The sequence below is a fragment of the Tauraco erythrolophus genome, chromosome 2 (assembly GCF_009769465.1).
Source record: "Tauraco erythrolophus isolate bTauEry1 chromosome 2, bTauEry1.pri, whole genome shotgun sequence".
In the NCBI taxonomy this organism is placed as follows: Eukaryota; Metazoa; Chordata; class Aves; order Musophagiformes; family Musophagidae; genus Tauraco; species Tauraco erythrolophus.
The window spans coordinates 45,888,971-45,908,461 of record NC_141466.1 but is presented as its reverse complement, the minus strand read 5'-3'; the positions used below and the strand labels follow the sequence as shown (position 1 = coordinate 45,908,461).

Sequence of the window (19,491 nt, the reverse complement as noted above, 5' to 3'; positions counted from 1 at the left end):
ATTCTCCTCTCACATTAATGACTGACATCTTAGGTGGGAATTCGGTAGGGGTCTTGGCAAAGCGATGCTGCCGTAAGGAGGGACGCGTCAGAGCTGCTGACAGCTGATTAGGGCTCCTTTATCAGTTCAGTCCAAAACCCAGCCCTGCTCCTCTGTTCTGCAAAACAAGCTCCCAGGGCATCAGGTGAATAAACTTTTAAAAGGCAAAGACTGAAAAATAGACAGAAAAATACGAAAGCCAGAAAAGGAGTAGCAAGGCAAAACGAAGTTGGGGGAGAGGGGTGGAAAACCCCTTAACTTCACTGCTAAGCTCCTTCGTGCGTGCAATTGGCAATTCACTTCCAGTCCCTGTCACTGTAGGTTCAAAGACGGTCACCTCCTCCCAAGGCCATACATCTCTCCTTTGGAGGCAATGCAGCATTAAAGGATGTAAGGTGCTCACTCTGAGATGATCATTTTTTCATATACTGTAAACGGTGGTTAAAACCTGGCAACATCCCCGGCAACATCCCCGTGTTCTCACCAAGTGTGTCCTTCAGGGCTCAAATTGGTATTTTAACAGCTTCCTACATGTATATTTTAAGACACAAAGTCAATCCCCACAAATGCTTAAAAAACTGAACTGTGCCATATGCAACTGATACCGGTGTTGGGGCATCGTTTGAGCCTGACGTGCTTTGTGGAACCAAGAAGTATTCAGTCTGCGCAACTGGAAATTCACGATAGCTCTGTAATTGCTCAACTAGAGTTTAGATTTGCACAGTGCATCAAATGAGCTCTGCACTGAATTTAGAAGGAACAAGACAATTAGAAGACTTCAAAAAGTGAGAGAAAAACCTCTGAAAACAGCATTAGCGGTCCCTTCCTGTACCTTAATGCAACCACTCAGCAGTGGTGACAGAACAAGAAATCAATATAAAGACATACCAAAGGATGTTATTGTTGTTCTGCAAGGCATGGCCAGACTCATGGCCTGCTTTTGCTTGCTTCAAAGGGAGACAATGATGGGGCAGAAGAAAGGGCAGGGAAGTCAGAGGTTCTGGGAACCTGTCAAGTAAAAGAGGAGGACCAAGCATTGCCTCTGCAGAATTACTCGGGAACCTGATGAAGGCTGCAAAACCAGAGGGCAGAGCTACAATCATTTAAACTCCTGTGACAAACGCTCCAACACCATCATTGCCTCTAAAAGTGGCTTATGCCCACACATAATTTTTACCTATAAGATACCAGAGGTGACAGCAGCAGCTCATCAATTAGCAGGGCAACGATCTACAATGAAACACAGTGGCCCTTCTGTGACTACCTGTATTATTATTATTATAACTATTTTTCTCCTAATATTTAACTGAACAGACAGGGCTTGCCAAATGTAGTACTCCTTACTGACTTGCTTAGTGCTGTCTCTCTCCATATATATCTTGCCACCCTATACACTGCAGATGTTCCCTCGCACTTCTGTTTTCCTCTAGCCCTTACATTGTGTTTTAACCTCTTGAAGAAGGTGATGGGGACACCCAGCCAAAATTTCTCAGCCCATGTCGAGTCCGGTGGCGGGGGCCAGGCAAGCCCAGCTGCCTCTGCTGTAGCCAGAGCAAATGAGAGGCTGCAGAGACAACTGCGGTGCAAGCTGCACCTTCTGGACAGCACGCAAGTTAGAATTCGATAAATATGAAAAAAACTGTTCAAATTTTTCATGAGAAGCTTTTCTGCTTAGGCCTGTTAAAGAGGCAGAGAAAAATCTGTAAGTAACCAGGCCTGCTAGACTAGCAGCTTATTTTCTGTCACTATATCACATACCTTAATAAAAAAAAGAAAATTCTGAACTGCGTTACAAGTGCGGGTATCTTCCCCATTAACAAGGCTTTGTGCATGCAGTAAGTCAAGCTCACGAGACTAATGTAAAACAATACAATACACCAAAAGGCCACTGTACACGAGTGAACTGAGGGACAAATGTATGACACAAGGGATAAACGCCTGACCCTACTTTAGGATGAACAGCTGAGAGCTTGCACCAGTTCACAGGGTCTGCCATCAGCTAAGGGCAACCTCTCCGTGCCCGTACTGCAAAAGAGAAATGAGCCACCAAACCAGAATCAGACTTTCACCATAAGCATCTGCTACTCTGCAATCCACATAAGCATATACATAAAAACGCAAACACAACAGTCATTGTGTCCTTCAAAGCCAAATCCAGATTCCTGCGCCTCTACCAACATTGTCCTGCAGCTGCCAATTGAGGTCTTGCTCAAAAGCATGCAAGCAGCCACGTGAATGAACTGAACATGTACACGCTTTTCAGCAAGCACACATGCCGTGCACCCAAACTAGCATGCCCTTTGCACTTCAGCATGCAAAAAGGTTTCTTGAGTTTCTTTTTCTAAAGGGCAGTGCCATGTTAAACATTGGAGAATGTCATCCTCCTAACCAGCTGAAGGTTTAATTATTGTTATTGAAGTCAAAGGTTCTCCCTACTGTTTGGCTAGGAGATGACTCTCAAAAAGACAATTCAAAACAGCAGCATTTTTAAAAGCCATCCAGGAGCAAGAGATAATCCTTCAGGAAAAGGTTAACAGAAGCTTTTCGATTAAATTATGTGCACAGAAATAGCACACCTAAGAGGAAGTCTATAAAGATTAAGGTATAAAGGTCTATATTTTCCCAGGTCTTCCTCATTTCGAGCGAAACAAAACCTGAGGACACAGGACCAGCTCAAAAACTAGACCCTTATGTTTAGACCCCTACATTGACAATTGATATAATAGTAGCAAACATACAATTAGATTTCTTTTGCTCGTTTCTAAGAGCTTCAAGACCTCTATCTGAATACTGATGCTATGGTTTTAACTCAGCAGTGTCTGAGGAGCTCCTCCACCAAGCTGCGGTCTGCTCCAAACCCGCAACCATACGGCATCTATGGGAAGAAGGCATTTTCCCGTAACTTTGCACTTGCAAGGGGCTCCTTAGCCAACTAGGGCACAGAAGAAACACTGCCCTAATTTGAAATGCTTCCCAGCAAGTTTGTAACAGTATAAAGTAAGAGGAGGAGAAAAAAAAGAAAAAAAAAAAGAAAAAAAGAACAAAACAGGCAGCAATGCAAACTTGCACGCTTGCGAATTAATTAGCTAAACATATGGCCTAAAACCATAAGATACTTTGAGGTGTATTTCAGTTTAATAAGCTAAACCACATTATTCTGCAAATTAACACTTGTTAGTTTTCGTTTAACACTGGTAACATCCTTAAGAACCGTGACACCAACAGAAACATCCATCAGCACACGTGCCTCAAAAGCTGGAGTGTTACTTGAAATCAAGACTATGTCCTTTTTGAACTTAAGTGTACATTTTACAGCAGAGAGCCTGAACTTGCACATAAGAAGAAAGCAATTACCCTCCAGTCACAGCAAAGACAGCCGGCAAGAAGACAAACAGTTTTCTGAAGGTCACGGAGGGAGAGGAGCGCATCTCAGCTGTAACAGAAGAGGGACGGTCACCGCGTTCAAATCGCTGACCCAGTGCCTCAAAGGGTAGGGTTATGTGGGGATTAAACAGCAGGGCAGAATTTGAAAATGCAGGGAAAAAAGGTTTATTCTACATTGGTTGTAGCTTTGCACAAGTGTTGTCTCCTGTAAATGTCAATGCAACTCAGCTTATTTAGTCATTGCCCATCATCACCATCTCACTCGGCAGACAAATATTCGGTATGAAGACTTGTCAACGAAACCTAGACAACTTTAGCATAAATACAAGTTCATGGAAGGTTTTCATATTTCTACCTACTCAGTACACCACTGATCATCAACCAAGCTATCGTTAATGAAGCATAACCTCTACAGCTAGCAATGCTTTCGTAAGGGCATGCAAAATACCCAGATGCAATGGGATGCTGAGACCAACTCTTAATTTGCAGGAGTGAGCTCAGCAGAAGTAGCATGATTCATTTGTTCTTGGAGAAGTGACAATTACACTTAGCAACAGGCATCTGTAAAATCTCTACACCTGGTAAGGGAATTTATTAGACTGCCATTGTGCTTTCTAAACCCCTGATGCTTTGTGTTTCATGAGTCAATCATTTCATTGAGGAAATTAAATAATTCTCCATCACCTCAAACACAGCAGGAAAGAATTTACCGACCGCATACTTTGGACAAGTTTGCTCTTGTGCTCTTATTTACCCTGTAATGCAATGTGCCCTAAATTCGAAAACACAAATAGAGAAACCAAGGCAATACATTTTAGGAGATTAATTTCATTAAACAGATCTAGGGAGAGCCACTGCGTACACAGCCCACAGCAACTCTTCAAGTTATCGCCATAGTAAGATTAGGGGCAGCATTTATTTGATTTGTCAATCAGCAGATCAATCCAGGTCACTGTTTGCAATACCTTTATCAAACAGAGATATAACTGCTGCTCTGTCAGACACAGGGAATAGGTTTTGGTGCCCTCAGGAACCCAGATATAAAAAAACTTCTACCAATCAGCACTTAGGAACTCCAGGGATGTCAGCCTAAGCAATGCCCTCTTAACTGTACTGCTGCAACAGCAAATTTAAACAGTCTTAGGAAAGGCCATAGCAAAGCAATTTGAACTGGAAGTAAGTTTTTAAACAGACTAACTTCTATGTAATTCATTGATTATCCTTTTCATTTGTCCTTATGTGTGATCTTCCATCTAAGGGCAAAAGCGTTTCCAACGCCAGCATGCATTAATCATTTGGATTGCAGGAATCTTCTGCATTTTTAACACATTTAAGAATTACAAAACCAACTAGTGACTATATTGCATACAATAAAACAGCTACAGATTGCAAGATTATCAGCTCTGTAACATGTTTGGAGGCACACAGAGAAGTGTGCTCTGACTGGCATGCAGGAAACACCAATTTCTTAAGTCTATTACACAGTCAAACAGCTTTCAAAAGCCTATGTTGCATCCTGGCAGAACATCATTTCGTACACTGTAAAACAGGAAAACAAGCATTACTGCAAAAAGCTTAGGCCAGCAGCCCGAAAACTATTCCTATGTTTAAAGAGCTTTATAGATCTCACCCCTGTAAGACAATTTCAGACATGGCAATGAAAGGAGGTAACAAAAGAGGACTGAGATTAAGAGGACAAAATGAGAAAGTTGTTCAGGTATGCAGGGGAGGTTATAGCAAACACCTCCATCACCTATACATGCTTTCCTGAACATATGAAGAGCTGCCAAATATAAGTGGAGCTGTAGAAGCTTTGAACAGGCAACAGAGTTAGCTTGTGACCCATCTCAAGACAGCACACCACCCGTGAGAGGAAAGGAAAAAAACTACAAAAAGTAATTGGTAGAAGAGGTATTTGTGGCTTTGCTCCTCAGCAGTGAAAGACCATCCCTGTCCCTGTTTGTGACAAGTCAGAGAACAAATCCTCATCATATGGAATAAAAAAACCCAAGCAATCAAGAGCTTTTTTGCTCCAAAAGGCTTTCCTAGTCCAAAGGAGCTTCTCCGGCATGACTCATTTCAGGAGACAACTCCATGCATGACAAGGGAGCACCGGCCAGGCAGCAAGCAGAGCGTTGCCTAAGCCATCTCCTGTGCTGGCATCAAGGTGATGGCAAAAACGCTGCTGAGCCCACCCTCCTGCCCCACTGCCATCGGTGGGCAGCGGCAGGCAGGGGCAAGGATGAATGCTCACCGGTGACATGCTTTCAGTGCTAGCTCCAAGAGGGACAGAGGGGACAACAGGTCACAGAGGCACGACACCATTTTAACATGGGACCATATGCAATTGCTGTTTCTGTCCCCAAGATTTAGCTCAGGCGGGACGCAGACAGCGTTAATTGGGAGACTTTGCTTCGTCTGCTGCGGAACAAGGACTGCTGAGACCACCAGAAGACCGGCAGAAGATAAGCATTTTGACCTCGCAAGCACCACCGCCATCACCTTACTCTGTACAAGTGTGTTTTTTTCTGAGCTCAGCAAAACCAGAAGCATTTGATGTTGCACTGTTTGCTGCCCCAAAAATGAGGAAGGTAAAGGAATGAGGTCAGCTCAGCACTTAAGAGCAGTTAACCAGTTACCAACCAAACATCACTTACAAGGAACATGCTTCCCAAGGGGCAGCTCTAGATCGCTCTCAGCACCAGGCTTTCTGCCTGCGGCTGCTGGACTTGAGCACCAGGTCAACCTGAAATCCTAAAGTATGGTCAGTTCTGCCATCCTTCCAAAAATCTGAAACTTCAAACATATTTCCAAAAATCTGCTCCTAGCGAGTCACAAAAGAACGAGCAATTAAAGGTGCTGCCCAGAGGCCTGATGGATTTACGGTATTATTTCCAACTTACTTTTTTTTTGTTCCATTAATGGTAACTTCTCTAAGTTAATTCCTCTTGTGAACAACTCAAAATGAAGGTCAGCAGGGAAAGAAGAGATTAGACCAGAGAATTCAAAATATTTTATTTCAACTCTGGCAGTACCAAAGGCAAGGAATGCAACAAGAGGAATTCTTGCTGGGAAATGTAAAGACAACATCAACTTACTAAAAATACTGCAGTAAATATACCCAGAGATTAGTCAGACAGCACATCAACTACTAAGTATCCTTAATGATACTATATTAATGTACCAAATATGCACAAGTTTTAGTCAAAGATACTTCATTTGATCAGCTGCTGGTACGTAAAAGATACCACACCACACAAAGTGCAATTGCTTTTTCAAAAGCACAGTGAGGCAAACAGACCAACAGCCAGGCTCTTCCCCAGCTTGCAAGACAAAGCTCCTCAGCATATTAATTTCACTCCTGCCTCCTCTGGTTGCGTTTGAATGCTAAAATACAGAAGACTGAAGTTAGAACACTTATAAACTCACTTAGCTACTTATAGATAAAAAACACAAAGAAGTTCCTAAGGGCTTCCAGCATGCAGTACATACGTAACATGTACCTTGATGTACCTTGTAAGAAATTCAGTAAAATCCAGCAAAATCCTGGCCACGCCTTTTAGCATCCTTGACCCATGTCAGCTGGCAACACCGTCTTCGAGGGCAAACCCACTCTTAACTTCCGCAAACTCGGCACAGCGGTCCCCTTTCATCTGCTCTTCAGTTGATGCGAAGCTGGAAAGGGATCTCCACCCAGCTGACACCGCAAGTCTTCAAGGGAAATCCTCACCCTGTGCATGCAAGCACAGCTCCCCTCAGGCAGAGTACATGCCTCCGCTACTCGCTCCTCCCACCGCAGCTGATGCCTAGTGCACCCCAAATACACGGAATACTTTCGTAAGAAACTCCAGTTTTCGTTGCTAAACGGTGTCAGATGATCACGCATGCCATGGGCTTGCTCTGCCCAGCCCAGCTTTCATTGCTGTTAGCAGCAGTGATGATACACCAGTAATTAGCTAAGGAGCTTTCTAACAGCAGAGAGAAACCTCAGGCTGCAGCTGTGCCGAAGGACCGAGGAGGGCTCAGAGTGACATATCCGAGTTATACCACAAAACTCTTCAGTGTTATTCACGAGCTCATACTAAAAATAAATCAATCCCCTCCCTCTACACTAGCAGCTTAACACTGATGCAGCAACACCACTAGCCTGCATCTACAAAAACTTCACAGCTGCAAAACCCTCCCTCCAGCTGAGACCACCGGCGATAATTTAAGCCAACCGTTTACGGCAGGCCCACAGCTGCTGCGTGCTGGGGGAGAGCTGCTCTGCAGAGATAATCTCGCCCTGGAAGCAACTTGGCCCAAAACTCCGGTGGAAGGCTGTGCCGCCGCTGGAGGCGCCCGCACGCTTGCCCTCCTCTGGTTTCAGCTGCAGGGTGTGTTTCCACTTACACAGAGCGGTTTCGGAGACTTCCTGATCAGAAGCATCCTAACTGCAGCCATGTCCCTCCCTTGTTTTCCCTCGCCATGGCTAGCAGTCAGCTGAGCTCTTTGTTCACGTTTTTTGCTGCGGCCCCGAATCCCAGAGCACCAGAGATCACCCAAAGCACCGAGCGTACGAATCAGCTGTACGGGGCACTGCCGTTCAAGTGCGGCTGGGACACGGAGCAGGCAGCACATGCAGCAACCGGAGGGAGAAACACCTCTTGTCATCTGCCAGGAGCCCTTCTTGCTGAGCAAGCCAAGATGTTACTGTTCCTGCCCGGGTCTGCAAAACTGGCCTTTTGTCTGCAGATTCAGAGCACGGATGGGTGCTGGGAAGCTCTCCAGAGTTGGATCCTCAGCTGCTGCGTCCCTGGGAAGCAGGGAGGGCGGGAGGATGTGAGGGCAGAAAAGCAGGCAGGGAAGGAGAAAACACTTAAATAGCCCAAGATGATACTCTGCATAACCCCAGGCGTCGCCAGCTTCTACTGCTGCTGGTGCCTGAGGGTTTCCAGGAGATGGAAGAGATAAAAGCAAAGTCATAAAGTTTTTAAGAGAGTCCCTGCACACGTCTCTGACATACTGACACATTTCTATCGCATGCCTTTCCTTTTCTACTTACTTCCTAATGTCTGTACTCTTTAAACATTTAGATTTTAAAGCGGGCGGGCACCTTTCAGAAGCACTGCGCATCTCCACGGTGCCACTTTAATGTGGGGCCTGCCTCGTCCCACAGACAAACCCGGGAATTACCTTACCGACGGCTCCATTTCTGAACCGGTAACGCGGTCAGGGGCGGTGAGCAAGATTACGGGCTCAGGGAAAAAGAAGAAAAAGAAGAAGAAGAAGTCGTCTTGCCTTCTGAGCCCGACAAGAGCTTCCGCTGAGCCCCGGCCGCCCCGCTCGCCCGGCCCAGCATCTCCAGGAGCGGAGCCGGGCACGGACCGCGCTCACGGACCTGGCGTGATGCACGCGCACACCGCGGGGGAAAAAACGGGTCAGGGATTTTTGTTTGGAGCCGGAGCAGCGCTCAGCCCTCCCCACGCTCCCCGGGGAGGCAGTGTACGGCCGAGGGCCGCTTCCTCGCCGTCAAACACAGCTGGGGAAGGCGGGGTGTTTCCCCCCCGCTTCCTGCCCGTGTTATTTCTCCCGACTCTGTGCCCCGCCACGACGGAAGGAGCCACCGCCACCCGAGGATGCAGTAGCCATGGCAATACCAGATTGCATCATGCTCTTGATTAACTGCACCGGAGAAAGACGCTCCCGGAGAAAACCCCGGCCCTTCCGCCGCCCCGTCCCCTCCCTTCCCCGGCCCGCCCGTCCGCCGCTGCCGGCCCCGCCGCTGCCGGCCCTGGCCCCGCCGCTCGCCACCGGGCGCCAAGCCCGCCTTCCGCCCCGAGCCCCGCCGCCGCACTTGTTGCGCGCCCCGCGGAGCGGCGCGGCAGCCCCCGCGGCCCCCATCGGGTACCCGCTCCCCTTCTCCTCCTCCGGGCCCGGGCGGCCGCGCCTCATGCATCCCGCCGCCGGTCAGGGAGCCCCGGCGCCGCCCTCCCGCCTGGGTGACGCGGTCCTACCTGGCGGCGGCGGCGCTGGGGGCAGCGGGCGGGCGGCGGGAGGGCACCGGCCGGCTCTGTCACGCTGCAGCGCCGCGGGGGCGGGGGCGGGGCCGTGGGCGGGCACGGGGCCGCCCGCCAGCCGGCCGGGGGCGGGCACGGGGCCGCCCGCCAGCCGGCCGTGGGCTGACTGTGACGTAAGAGTGGCGCGGGGGGCTAAGGGGCGGTGGCGGAGGAGGGGGGCGCTATGACGTCACGGCCGCCGGGGGCCAATCCGGCGAACGCGGAAGGTTCGGGAGCGGGGAGGGGGGGGGTGGGTTGCGCCTCTGCGGGCCGGCCCGGAGGCGGAGCAGCGGCGCGGGGCCGGCCCGGAGCTGCATCCAACAGGTCGAGCCCCCGCGTCCACTCGTGAAGATTTAAATGAAGTGTCGGGCGGCTCTTCGTTGAGTGAGGGTTTTCCAGCCCAGGCGATGGCCCCCGTGAAAAACAATATGGGATCACGTAATTAAAGACTGTCATAATGAGATGAGCCACCGACCTCAATTAAAGGTCGCAAGCAAACGTAGCTGGTCTCTTTCCAATGTTTTGAGTAATGGGCTTTACTACAACATTATAACATTTTTGAATAGAAGTTCTGGGCGCCATAAATACATAGGATTCTAACTTGGTCGTATAATAAATGCCCAATTTTGTTGTGTAATTTCAATGCATATGCTGCGCCCATCCTCACAGTGTCAGGTGTCCAAGGAAGGAGTCTCAAAGCATCTTCTGGCTCCTCTCCAATGGCCAAGATGCTCAACAGAGGAAGTCCCCTGTACCTGCTCCAGATCCCTCATTACCTCCATGAGATCCTAACGGCAATAGCGAGGGAGCCTTGGCGTTAGTTAGTATGGCCAACGTGAAGAGAGCAGTTTGTTTCTCACATGCTCCTTTGTGCTGGAAGATGACCTTTTAATTTATTCCCGCCCCCCCTCCCCCTGCCAAGAGTTTGTTCCATCTCTTTGCTAATTAAATGAAAATGTCGCATAAATAAAGAAGAGCTTTGCTTTGCAAAGGAGAGGAGTCGAGCAGCAATTTGCATGGGTCTTATTCAAGATCAGGTGTCTGTGGTCATTGGGAAGCAGTCAGCAATTTTAGAAAGCTGGAGGAAAAAGGGTTTCCTGGATCGTCCTCTGTGGCTGTAGAAGGCAGCTGTACAGGTGGAATCATCAAGGCTAACCACACCAACACAACGTGTAGTAGCTCTCCTGGGTAGTAATACACTGGTCCCATGTCCAAGGTCATTTAGCTGAAGCAGTGTGTGTGCAGCCTCACCTGACCTGGTTGAAGCTCATCAGTGTGTAAACAGTCCCCAGAGGTGATGCTGGGCTGTAAACAGGCAACACGCTAATGAGGCGTGTTTGCCCAGTGGGATCAGAAATTATCTTCCTTAAGCTCTTACTGGGACCAGGCAGAAATCTCTCTCCAGTGTAGACACTGAGGCTATGCCACAGTTTTTTGTTTAATCTTATTTCTTTGTCATGGTGAGATGTTAATAGGAATGCTTTTGAGGTTGGGTTGGGTTTCCTTTTTTTTTCCTCTTAAAGCCCAAGTCTCTGTTTCCCTTTCTCTTTGAAGGAGCAAACCCCTCTATGATTTTTATGGGTGTGATTTGAGGCTTTGTAGCAGTTTTCAATAAGATATGAGCGCTCACAGCTGTCCTTGCCTATGTGTTTTGATACTTTGGAAAAAAATCCCAAAAGCCAGCACAACTCTCAAGCGAGTACGCCCTTCTGAAGGCCCTTTCCCCAAGTTTGTGTTTTGAATGTTTCTGAGGCATCCCTTCTCGTTTGAGAGGAGTCAAGCAATCTTGCTCCTAACAAAATTAATGGAATAAGGCATGAGTCCTGTTTTTTCTCGCTTGAGATAAAACGTCGAGATTTCATTGAAACGTGACCAGCGTTAGGTCTTTTCACATCTGTAAATCTGAACTTGACTTTTAAACGTGCTTTAAATAAAGTTGCTTCCCAACGGGTGTACACATTTGTTTCCATGGTTTATTGATGAGAGATGATTGCACCGAGTGTTACTTTCACAGCCAAAACAGCTTGCTAAATCTGGAAGATGCTTAAATAATTAAGACTCAATCTGGTGGTTTAAAAATAAAAAATAAGAGCTGTTTGCAACTTTAGTTGCAAAAAGGGTTGCAGAGAGTGTAGGCAGAGAGGCAAGTGGTAGCTGGGGTGCAATCGGCGCCCCGTGTGGAAGGGGGATGTCCTGCCCTGCCTGTGCAGTGTCAGCAGGCAGGAGAACATGCCCTGAACCGGCCAGAGACTGGCATGCACCCACTTTGGATCCCTCCACTGCGGAGCTTGGCAGCAGCATTTATTAAAACAGTTCTGTATGCCTGGGGTGTCGAGTATCTGGCACTGGGGGAGGGGTACACAGCTCCTGATGGGGGAAAGGATGAAGCTGGGGGGACTGTAGTGATGGGACAAGGTGTGTAGTGATAGGACAAGGGGGAAAAACTGAAAGAGGTAAGATTTAAAAGATTTTCAGCGCTTTAAACTGAAAGAGGGTAGATTTAGATTAGAGATAAGGAAGATATTTGCTCTCTACAATTACCTGAAAGGAAGTTGTAGGGAGATGGGGGTCGGTCTCTTCTCCCACGTAATGAATGACAGGACGAGAGGGAATGGCCTCAAGTTACACCCCGGGGAAATTTAGGTTAGATATCAGGAAAAATTTTGTTACAGAGAGGGTTGTGAAATATTAGAACAGGCTGCTCAGGGAGGTGGTGGAGTCCCCTTCCCTGGAGGTGTTTAAAAACCGTGTGTATTTGGTGTTGAGGAACATGGTTTAGGGACCCTGACAGTGCAGGGTGAACCGTTGGACTTGATGATCTTGAGGGTGTCTTCCAACCAGATGATTCTACAATTCTATAAAATTCTTCGCTCTGAGGGTGGTGAAACACTGGAAGAGGTTGCCCAGAGAAGTTGTGGATGCCCTTTCTCTGGAAGTGTTCAAGGCCAGGCTGGATGAGGCTTCGAGCAACCTGATCTAGTGGCAGGTGTCCCTGCCCATGACAGAGGGGTTGTCTTTAAGGTCCCTTCCAACCCAAACCATTCTATGATTCTATGATTCTATGATTCTGTGATTCATTCTATGACTTTGACTTAGCTAGCCCAGCTCCAGCATGGGACTCCCTGCCCACCCGCTAAGCTGCTGGTTCTTCCCTCTCCTGGCCTCTCCAAAGTGCTCACGCTGTTATCAGTCAGAGAACAAGAGCAAAGTCACAACATGGGAAATGTCGTTTCAGAATTACCCATTTGGGAGAACTAAGCAAACAATGCCAAATGTTTTGGCACTAAACATTCAGCATTTAACAAGGGGTAGGGGCTGGCCAGTGTCATTCTGGGTTGCAGATGCACTGATTCCCGGCATTGTACCTGTCCTCTTGGAGCATCTGCAAGCTTGGCAGGAGTGAAGACATCGCCATTGATCTCTCCGCCGAGTGCTGATGAAATTGCTGCTGGTATGTTTGCTCAGGACGGGCTTCAGAGACCTCGTTATCAGAGTGGGATCGATGAGGCCAGAGTTCAGAGAAGGGCCAATTAAACATTACTGGAGATTTAGACAGAAAGATTGCTAGGACAGGTTTAAAATAAGTTGTACCTTGCATTTAATTTTTACCTCTGTCTCGTGATTGTTGTGATCCTGCTTTTTGAGAGAGAAGAGGCAGAATCTGAGCACTGCAGAAAGCCAAGTCCGAAGTGATCCAGCCTAGGTAGCAGTGGCAGAGGTGACAAGAAGCCTGAGCAGATATGATTATCTTCTCTAAATCAATGGTAAGCAAAGGACAAAGGTTAAGTAGGTGCTAGTGTTTGAGAGTATGGGTAGGAACAACTGAAAGTAGAGTGAAGAGTCAGGTGAAGGCTGCAGCACTTGGGAGATGAAAGTTTGGAACATAAGGTCCATCAGGGTGGTGTTTGAAATTAACCTGGATAAAGTGATGGAAGTGTGTGTTGCAGGATTAGAAACAAATTAATCCAGTTCTTCCAGAAATAAATTAACAAATTGGTTAGAATAAATAACCATCGTTTGCCGCTCAGTCGTCTTAATAGGAATTTTCAGTTCTGCCTGGGTTTGCCTTGGCTTCCCTCCAGGCTGACTGCGGCAGCTCCGTGTTCTTTATCAGTGAGATAAGTGGGATGCAATTACTGTTCTCTTTCAATCAAACACTAGACTAAAGTGTCAGGCTGGAAATTTCAGCATCTATCTCTTCTGAATACAGCATTTTCTTCTGTTGTGCAAACCACAAATGCTTCATGCTGTTTGTACAACTTTTTCTAACTTTTAGGTACTTGATCTTTGTAGAAAAAGCTTCTAACCGAGGTTTTCTTCCCAATTTTGAACTTGATAGGTCTCATAAGCAAGTGGTTGGATGAAGCTGCTATTTTGAGATTCTAACACAAAACTGGTGTGAACAGACTAACTCTCTGTTCTGAGGTATGATAGCGTTATGAACTGTCATTAACTTTTGAGGGTGCTTTTTGCTCTCTGCCATTCAGGGCAAAATTCTCACAAGCTGGAGTGGAGGCAGGTTTTTGGCCCTAATTACATTTCTAATTCAATTTCATACGCTTTACGTTCACAGCAGTTACTTTTCTGCATTTCCTCTTCCTCTGCTTACATCTCCCTGCAGCATGCAGTGTTGTAGGCAAATGATTTCTTTCTAAGACTGAAGACCTGCACTGACTCACCAAACTTGCAGTGTATTTTAGGAGCCAGGTTTACCCCAGGGGCAGAACAGATGGTGTCCCATGATAGTAACATATTTTGTTTCTTGCCAAATAGAATCCAGGTCAAACAATTAGGAAAGTTTTCTCTGCCATTGGTGTTTGTAAGTTTTTGTCTCTCAACATGCTGCTTGTCATCTGAGAGAGAAAATTTGATTAAATTCCACGCTTGTCAGTTCTGCTTACCTTAGTTACTTGGGATATATGCATTTTTATTTGATGTTGTCAGTTGGCTGCTAAAACTTTCATTGCCGCAAGCTGAGAAAATAACAAATCCCGGGAATCTTGCCACTATGTATTACCTGGTTTGCTCCTATGGCATTGCTAGACAGCTGTCACTGGAAGATGCTGGGGCTCTAATAGGAGACACACGGAGAATTAAAAGGTGTTTCTGATGAGCAAGTAGTAGGGGAGCAGATAGTTTCAAAATGGGCATGAAGGAAGTGGTCACAACCCAGAGGCACAGAGACTCTGCTAACCCACGTGGGTAGCACCCATGTGTCCTCCTCAGTCTGTCTTCTCTTTGTCAGTCTACATTAGAAGTGGCAATCAGGAGCATCTCATTTACAACCCTGTACTCAAATCGTGCCTCTTTCTCCAGGGCAAACCCAGTCTCTGGTAAGGCACAATCCACCTTAGCCCATATGGGGTTTTTGCTGATGGTTGCAGGGTGCAATGGAGGGAGCAGGATATAAGCATCATCTCGGCTCAGAGGCAAGGACCTGTCTGCATCTCACCCTGGTGCTCCCCTGTCCCGCTGGCTCTGCTGCAATCCCAGAGAGCCCTGGGAGCCTGGTCCTGTTTGCTCTTACCCTGCCTGTTTTTGGGTATTCTCCTCACGATTTGGGCACATCTGCGGTTAAGATTAGAAGCTCTTCCAGGGGGAAAGTGTATTGTCACTTCATCTAGCAAGCAGCTTCTGCTGCTGTAGAGTGATTTTATAAGAGCTAATGGTAATCACTGTAGGGTGAATAAAGTATAAACTGCATTATTTTGCATTGGTAATTGGATGCCTGCTCCTTGCCTGTTCCTTTTGTGATGCCTTTTTGTTGATTTACTATATGGATTACAATATCTAATCCTTCAGAACAATGTTCGGTCTTCCAAAACAATATAATGAACCCATCGTTCTCCACTGCAGCCTGTCACCAATTTTCTACTTTATCTCCAAAGTAGTGGGACCAGGATTTGGACTTGCCACATTACTCAGTATAATGGGGCTGGTAGGAGTACAACACTGTATTTCCATTAAGAGTATTAGATGTTCTGGTTTGGAGGAGCAGTTAAGGGCAGCATTTGTGTTCCCTCTTCATGTGCTGTGCTCTCTATCCCTTTCTCTTTAATCACAGCCAGCGTAAACTGTGTGAGATAATCCCGTTGGTGAGAGAAAATGTTGTCTTACTGCTTACAGCAAACGGTAAGTCATGCTGTCTTAATGCAAAAAAAGAGATAGGGGAACGTATTTTTGTAAATGCTCTGATTTATCTGAAAACACGTACATGAGTCTGAATGGTTGTGATTCCACGTTGGAATTTTTCAAGTATTAAATCCGTTCAAATTGCCTTGTTGCTAAACTTCGTGACACCAACTCTTACCTGATAGTCAGGATAGTTATTAAGTCATTACTGCAGTCATGTTTTTGAGGAGGCTGTTTCCCTACAGAACACTCAGATCCCCCTGTAGCTCCTTTCCTCTTTGGGTTTTAAGTGTTCACAGAAGATCTTTTCTACCTTTTGAGAAAACCGTTATACCTGGACATTTGTCCTGACTTAAAACTATTGCATATGATTTTAATAGCCTGTTTTATTGCGGGATCACTGACTGTGCAGACCAGCCCGAAGCCTCCCTTCCTGCCTGCAGGCTACTAAAGCCTCAGTACACAACACTGAGCCCTGCCCTGCCTGTCTTCTTCCCAGGAGATCAGTTCACTGCAAATCCAGCGTGCTGTCTCTGTTGCTCGCTCAGCTCACGTCTCAAGGTGAGAGTAACCTTTTCACCTGATATAAAGTGTTCAGATATCCTTTCCCACTTCTAAGGATTGTTCCAGCTCTCACCTGGGAAGGCAGAATCTGCCTTTACCCTGTGGTCTCTGCAGCCTTCTTGAGACCTCCGCTCACATGGCCTGGGAAGAAGGAAGGCTGGGAACATGCTTTATCAGAAATTGGAAAAAAATGCCAAGTTAAAGATTAAACGTTCAAAATAACCAGTGCTTTAGGGTTTTTAACCTTCTCATTGGCCATCCTTAGAGGGCCCTCTGAAGATGTACAGCTGAAAAGTGAGCCGTCCAAACCAATGGCTGCTGTTGATGTTTCCAGTCCTGCTGCTGACCTCAGGAGAACTGCGAGGGGACCCTGGCTGGGTTCTCTGGCTGCAAGCTACAAACAGCACCCTGCCAGCTATTGGGAATAATCTCTGGTGAGGGATATAGCCACCAATTCAGGTCAGTTTTTGTGTAAGGGATATTTTAGCATAAGCTTGCTTCTTGTTAGATGATGTGTAGTTTGGTTTTCCCCAGTAAGGAGGGGTGGTTTGGCTTTTATTCTCATAGGAATGCATTTTTTTCCCAGCTGTGAAAAATACTGGATATAAGGTAGACACTGACATAAATAATGGTGGATATTAATCTCTTCCTCCCTCACTCTGTGCTTGTTTTGACCACTTACACTGTAAACTCCTCAGGGCAGGAACTCTTTCTCACTATGTGCATGCAGAGTGGACCTTGAATATTTAGAAGATGGGAGAAGGGTATAGAAAAGTTGCACCCCTTGGAGTCATTTTGATAACAACCCAAGGAGCTCCAAGGGAAGACTTGGCACAGTCCTGGTAGTTCTTCAGAGAGGCCTCATGGACTCATCATGAGGTTGTAAGTGAGCAAAAGTCTCTCCATTCCCTCACCCTTAGGTACAGTGAGATTTTCCTAAGCTTAGCCAAAGATACAAAACTATTCCTGCTGTGCAAAGCTAGCAGCCAAAATGAACATCCCAGCCACGTGGATCACCATGTCCCAAGTGCCTAGGTTGAGATTGTGACTGCCAACGAAGGCCTTGTGTCAAAGTCCACAGGAGGTCCTGGTGGAGTCCTGGGAAAGAAGAGTTCTTGTCTTCAAGCAGAGGCTACCGTCTCTGGGGGCATGGTACTGCTGTTGTTCAAAGAAACAAGCCTGATGCACACTTTTGAAAATAAATTACATTAAAAACGATGCCAGGGTCAGTCTCATTAATTTCTGCTTGAACCCATTGCCTCCCTCAGAAGTCTTCTACCAGGGGAATATCAATAATAACAACGATTAAAAATAACAAGTGACTACTTACGACTTCAGCATGAAAGCAATATTTTAATATATTTGGACTTGCTTCCAAAAGTTGTTTGTTTTTTTTTTTTCATGCTGCTGAGGTGACATTTCTCCAAAGACTCTTCTTTTAGAGAATCATAGAATCATAGAATCATAGAATGGTTAGGGTTGGAAGGGACTTTAAAGATCATCTAGTTCCAACCCCCCTGCCATGGGCAGAGAAATCCTACACTACACCAGGTTGCCCAAAGCCTTATCCAACCTGGCCTTGAACACCTCCAGGGATGGGGCAGCCACAACTTCTGTGGGCAACCTGTTCCAGTGCCTCACCACCCTCAATGTAAAAAATGTCTTCCTTATATCTAATCTAAACCTGCCCTCTTTCAGTTTGAATCCATTGCCCCTTGTCCTATCACTACATGCCCTTGTAAAACGTCCCTCTCCAGCTTTCCTGTAGGCCCCCTTTAGGTACTGGAAAGCTGCTATAAGATCACCCCGGACCCTTCTCTTCTCCAGGCTGAACAGCTCCAACTCTCTCAGCCTGTCTTCATAGCAGAGGTGTTCCAGCCCTCGGATCATCATCATGGCCCTCCTCTGGACTCGCTCCAACAGCTCCATGTCCTTCTTATGTTGGGGACTCCAGAGCTGAACACAGTATTCCAGGTGGGGTCTCACAAGAGCAGAGTAGAGGGGCAGAATCAGTTCCCTCGACCTGCTGGCCACGCTTCGTTGGATGCAGCCCAGGACACGATTTGCTTTCTGGGCTGCCAGCGCACATTGCCGGCTCATGTTGAGCTTCTCATCCACCAGCACTCCCAAGTCCTTTTCCTCAGGGCTGCTCTCAATCCGTTCTCCACCCAGCCTGTACTTGTGCATGGGATTGCCCCGACCCACGTGCAGGACCTTGCACTTGGCCTTGTTGAACTTCATGAGGTTCTTAAAGGCCCACCTCTCCAGCCTGTCGAGGTCCCTCTGGATGGCATCCCTTCCGTCCAGCGTGTCCACAACACCACACAACTTGGTGTCATCTGCAAACTTGCTGAGAGTGCACTCGATCCCACTGTCCATGTCTCCAACAAAGATGTTAAATAGCACTGGTCCCAGTACTGACCCCTGAGGAACACCACTCGTCACAGGCCTCCACGTGGACGTTGAACCATTGACCACAACTCTTTGAGTGCGACCATCCAGCCAATTCCTTATCCACCGAGTGGTCCATCCATCAAAACCATGTCTTTCCAGTTTAGAGACAAGGATGTTGTGTGGGACAGTATCAAATGCTTTGGATAAGTCCAGGTAGATGATGTCAGTTGCTCTTCCCCTATCCATCAATGCTGTAACCTCATCGTAGAAGGCCACCAAATTAGTCAGGCAGGATTTGCCCTTCGTGAAGCCATGTTGGCTGTCACCAATCACCTCCTTATTTTCCATGTGCCTTAGCATAGTTGCCAGGAGGATCTGCTCCATGATCTTGCCAGGCACAGAGGTGAGACTGACTGGCCTGTAATTCCCCGGGTCTTCTTTTTTCCCCTTTTTAAAGATGGGGGCTATGTTTCCCCTTTTCCAGTCATTGAGAACTTCACCAGATTGCCACGACTTCTGAAATATGATGGATAGTGGCTTAACAACTTCATCTGCGAGCTCCCTCAGGACCGACGGATGCACCTCGTCTGGTCCCATGGACTTGTCCACCTTCAGGTTCTTTAGATGGTCTCGGACCTGATCTTCTCCTACAGTGGGCGGTTCTTCATTCTCCCAGTCCCTGCCTTTGCCTTCTGTGACTTGGGCTGTGCCGCTGGAGCTCTTGCCAGTGAAGACTGAGGCAAAGAAGTCATTGAGAACCTCAGCCTTCTCCATATCCCGGGTAGCCAGGTCCCCCGTTTCCTTCCGGAGAGGGCCTACATTTTCCCTAGATCTCTTTTTATCACTGACATATCTATAGAAGTTTTTCTTGTTGCCCTTGATGTCCCTGGCCAGATTTAACTCTATCAGGGCTTTAGCTTTCCTAACCTGATCTCTGGTT

The 19,491-nt window shown here is 47.0% G+C and overlaps 1 protein-coding gene across 3 annotated transcripts in view; it reads right to left on the bottom strand.

Moving 5' to 3' along the window:
* The window catches only part of ELOVL5 (ELOVL fatty acid elongase 5), a 40,909-nt gene extending 31,468 nt beyond the window's left edge, over window positions 1-9,441 (bottom strand). Inside the window, exon 1 of one of the 3 annotated variants that reach the window (XM_086631363.1) lies at window positions 9,420-9,441. The gene's annotated coding sequence lies outside the window, so the exon portion shown is untranslated. Of the gene's footprint in view, window positions 1-6,936; window positions 7,243-7,643; window positions 7,679-9,419 lie in introns of those variants that run through there. The other 2 variants (XM_086631362.1, XM_086631361.1) reach the window with 2 other exon arrangements.
* Between the last annotated feature and the right edge of the window lie 10,050 nt (window positions 9,442-19,491).